We start from the raw sequence: 4948 nt of genomic DNA on the forward strand, positions 1-4948 counted from the left end.
AAAAAAGGCAAGAAAAACTAGGATTCACAATACTTTTTCAATATTGACCACATAATCAACAGAAATAAACGTACCCAGAAAGGTCAACGCTGACAGTAGCTTTGGAATTAATTGGTGCAATGCAGAGCAAATACCTCCCTTGCTTCTGTCGTGAGTAGGTTCCAGACAGCTCATCATATGATGAGTCATTTCATGTGGGATGAACAAAACCCCTGAAAGAGAAGAGACTGAATAAATGCAGCTGTCTTTAACCTGACGACTCCAGAGCGTTTTTTGCTCAGGCTTGTTCGGTGACAGTATTGCCACACTCGTGTGCAGTGCAAAAAGATAATAGTTTTGGTTAATTGCATGAAAGAATTGTCTCATTATGAATACGTGCAATGCATGTTTGAGGTGTATATTGTAGATCTTGAGTGAAAAACGAGCTGTGTGCCAGGGCTGTACAGCAGAGATGTGATGCCATGCAGAAAATCCTTTGTGCATGCCCTGCCTCAGACAAAGCCGCTCTGCCCAAAGGGCTCTGCGGCTCAACCAATACAGACATGGAGCAAAACATTCGGTTGCCTGCTGCACGTTCCCATGTTGAGGGGGAAAGTGGTGTGTCAACACATATATTGTTTACCACTTGAGTTTTTTTGCCTTTAATTATCAAATGCCAAACTTCATCCTATCCTCTTCCCACAGCCGGCCATTCACGCATCACGGCAGTTTTTTGCCACTAGCTGTTTTCTTCAGCCTGGCCTAATACTGAGTTGAAGATAAAATAAAGCTATTCTAAACAGTCAAATATCTGACAAGGCCACTTCCAATTTCACAGATACGGGCCCTCAAGTTATTAAGGCAAAAGCAGGCCACAATCTGTGAAAAAGAAGATCTGCTCTATATGAGTTCCACCAATCTTAGACGGAGGAGGATGGAAAAAAGGCTAGACACTTCATTTAAATCGAACGCTCCTTTTTTGTCAATAAGGGATTTCCAAGGTTAATGCATTTTCTGCTTCCACTCTCTGTAAAATGATTGGGATAATTAGATTTTTTCCCTCTTCTTTAAAAAGCAAGCATGTTTACCTTTAGGCTTATCTCACAGAAGGTCAATAGCATTTTTTTTTCTGCAAACAGACTGAAATGTTTTTGCCTTTTTTGCACTTTACGCTCCTGAAGGGGTCAGAGAATCATGTCAGTGCAGCTCTCCATTTAATTCTATTAAGCACAGGTTGAAACTCCAAATTAAAATGCAAATTACCTTCAGAATAAAGGCAGGGTAAAAATGAGATAAGGCGTAGTCTTCCCTTTCATTGCTGGAGCGGTTTCAAAAGTAAGGGCGCTTCTTCCCTCAAAGTGCCCAGTGTACAGTAGCTGGCTGCTCTGGGAACAAAGTGAAAGAGAATGGAGGGTTTCACAGAGAGAAATTGCCTCTTCTTGAGACAATAAAAAGAAGCAGTGTCTTGAAAGTCACTTGTGTGCAAGTTTTTTTTCCTTTAAAAAAAAAAAATGTGCAGCTGTGGATTATTCCCACGCTAGGCAGAAGTTTATATAAGGACAAATAAAGCTGTTGCTATGCAAACGTCCTTCGTCCGTCACTTGCAGAAGTGCTCTTGACACAGTGAAAAATTGCATATTTACTCTCAGTTTTTCCATTATGGAACTTATGTGTTGTTTCATTTTCTGCGGACAGGACTTCAGTCTACCACTAACTCACCTTGGTATTTTAAAGGGACACCAGGCAAGCCTGAAGCTTTTTCTCTACGAAACTCCCCCTCGCTCGGTCTGAAGCTCTTTTCCTTTTCTTTGCGTCTTCCGTCAAGGGTTTTCGCTGCTTCTTCGCCGGCTCTGCCATTATACACACGTTTGCAACAATCTCTAGCGTTTCGTTAGCCTGCCTCTGTGCTGTAAACTGATCCTGCTTCGGTCGGCGGGTAGGATACACTGAACTTGCAAGTGGGATATTCTTCCTACAGGCAGTAGGGGCGGGCGAGAGAGCCTTCATTCGCCCCGTAATGAGTCATTTAACCATATACCGACTTACAAAGATGATTAATTAACACAAAAACGTTGCCTGGTGTCCCTTTAAGATTAACAGTTTCAATGCTGTCAGTGCACAAGAAAGGCCTACTGATTAATTATTTTAAAGGAAGAGATGTGATCCTTAAATGACTGTTCTTTGACCAAGTACACTCTCAAAAATAGGGGTACGGTTGGGGTACATTTTTGTTCTTTTAGGTACAACTTTTGACCCTGTACCTTAAAGGGAACAAAATTGAGCCCCTAAAGTACTAATACGTACCGTTCCTGGATCATTAATGTACCTTTTCGCAAAGGGACCATATTTGTACCTAAGGGTACAAAAAGTACATGGCCTGTCACTCAAAAGTTGTTGGGGGAGGAGATTCGGGACGGGAGCAACCGTTATTTTTCCCCTCAACTTTGTTCATCTCACTCACCAAGAAATGGAGCAACTTTCAGTGAGGAGCTTGGTGTGAGAAAACACATGTGCAGGATGGAATAATCTTTGTGGAAGAGGAGGCAAAGCTATTCAGAGGTAAGGTGTAGTTGCAATTTATCGAAATTCGGTTTGTACATTGTAAATAGCCTACTGTTACAGTAATGGAGTCAGATTGTTGGCTTAAAGGCTAACATTAGCATTCGCTAGCAACTTAGCCTAGGTTAGCTATGAATTCAGATATTTTTAAATGGAGTTCAAACTCCTTCAATAATGCATGACTATCGTGATAAATGGTAAGGAAATGATTTGTGTGTGTGTTTTATCTACTATTTCCCATGTCAATGTTAAGTTTTTGTGGAAGCCATTAAAGCCAACTTTCACTAGCAATCATTATCCTAACTAGCTTAGCCCATAGATATATAAGCATATCCTAGCACTGTTAGCCATACATACTTGCTAACTTCCCTGAAAGGCTGGTTTAATATCAACGGTAGTGCAGGTGAAAGAAGCCTGGTAAGTGCATACATGCAGTAAGCATGATCACTCTCAACACTGTCATTTTGTTTAGGTGAAAATTAATTAGTTGAGTTGCCTATGTTCACCAGAACATCCTGGTTGTCATTGCTTATCTAGTTAGAAGCTAGAGGGAGCAACTCAGAACCATTCTATAATGTTATAAAGTTACTCAGAGCTTGATAATGGTCTAAAGTAAATCTAACGTTAATCCTTCTCACAGATACCCACCAAGGCAGAACATGGCCACTTGGAAGTAAGCTTACCTTTCCTAAAGGATCTAATGGCTACGTAAGTTACCCAACTTGGTGGTTTTTTTGTAATGGTATTTTTCTTATTGATGTTAAATACATATAGAAAAGTATTGCATAATAAATTATGCAAATTATAATAATACAGACAACTTTTAGATTTTTTTTTGTCCTATAGCAATTTATATATTGGTTAAGATTATGTTTGTGCTATTTCATTGTTGTGTCATTTTGTTTAATTATATTATTCTATTGCATGGCATTTGTCTCTCAAACACATAGTGGAGCAGGCAGCTTTCGTTCATGAAGATACGGTGAAAAGGAGTAAGGAGAAGTTTGGGAGAGTCAGCCGGTCCATGGAACTTGTAATGACTCAACGCTGATCTATGCCAGGTGAGCAGATTGATATAGTTACATACATGTATTAGACAAGGTATTTTACACAATCTGTCTGAGGCTATTTATTTGTGTGGTTGAAAAAAATCTTATTCTGAGGTTTGTGTTTGCATTTTGCTTCCAACAGATGTAAAACCCCTGCTGTCATTGGTGAGGCTACCACTGCTATTGAAAATATGTGAACGTCCTGTAGATCAAGTAAGGTTCCAGTCTAAGTCAAAGTGGATATATGCAGAGGAACAGAAGTTGAAGAGGGGGAAAACAGCAGCCTCTACTGCTGTTGACCTTTACTTAGCACACTCTCCTGAAGAATATGTTGGATTTCTACCAGTTTTTGAAATTGAACTTTGGTGCCTTTTGAGACTCTTGCCTTTTTAATGGCTCGCCTCATGATTGGAAGGATTGGAGTGTGTTTTCTGATTGATTGATTTATTGGTGAGGTAATGAACATTGTAACAATATATTGTACATTTTTACAGGCTTGCTAATATTTCCCAAAGGCTTGCACATTGTTTTCTGAGATACTACTCTAAAATGTCGCTATATGACTCATTACATCACACATATCGTTCACTCAATTCTATGGTGTATGCACTGTGAATGAGATCTAAGATCATAGCTACTAAGTTACTGCAAGGACTTTGTTAATTTTGCAACGTGTAATGGTTATGGCAAGCAGATACTGTATTTTCATCACTGTCACATACACGAGTATTAACATGAACTTGAAAGCATACAAGGTTTGTTGGAGTAATTACTAACTCAAATATTGGTATTTTATAGATCATATAAAGGTGTTATTAGTGCTATATAATATTTTTTTTTCCTTCTGCGTATAAACACAATGTGGCTATTCAGGCAAAATATTGTAAACCAAAGTGTTTTATTATTTACACTTACATTAAGAGTCATAACATGTTTTACGTGAATATGTATATTGATATGGATATAAGATATTTTGATGTTTTGATATGAATGTGTTTTTAATATGAACATGTTAACATTTATTGTACCTGTATTCATGTGAAGTATTGTGAGTAATATCCCCCCAGAATAAACATTTAAATGTACTTATTGGTTGTGCATATATTTTAGTTATACCACCTTAAATTTTCACTGGGGTTGTACCCTTGAAGTACAGAATAGTACCTTTTAAGGGTACTATGTGATAATGATATATACAGGTACATTTTAGTCATTGCAGGTACACAAGTGTACCTTGATGGGTACAGATGGCTAGGGTACACAAATGTACCTGCATTCATAGGTACAGTATTGTACTTCAAAAGGGTACTGCCCCAGCGACAAGCATTTGTACCGACTTAGGTACACACTGGTACTTCCAT

At 38.6% G+C, this 4948-nt stretch overlaps 1 long non-coding RNA gene across 1 annotated transcript; it reads left to right on the plus strand.

The window, feature by feature from the left end:
* The first annotated feature begins 2286 nt into the window (after positions 1–2286).
* LOC143133234 (uncharacterized) lies at positions 2287–4649 on the plus strand. Its single transcript, XR_012988490.1, has 4 exons — positions 2287–2538; positions 3179–3246; positions 3489–3599; positions 3730–4649. It is a non-coding gene; the product is annotated as an uncharacterized LOC143133234 (long non-coding RNA).
* Positions 4650–4948: the final 299 nt, after the last annotated feature.

This window comes from Alosa pseudoharengus, unplaced genomic scaffold, assembly GCF_046254945.1.
Source record: "Alosa pseudoharengus isolate Yale_2024_CS ecotype anadromous, Long Island Sound unplaced genomic scaffold, YU_APseudo_1.1 YU_APseudo_1.1_scf_19, whole genome shotgun sequence".
Lineage (NCBI taxonomy): Eukaryota > Metazoa > Chordata > Actinopteri > Clupeiformes > Clupeidae > Alosa > Alosa pseudoharengus.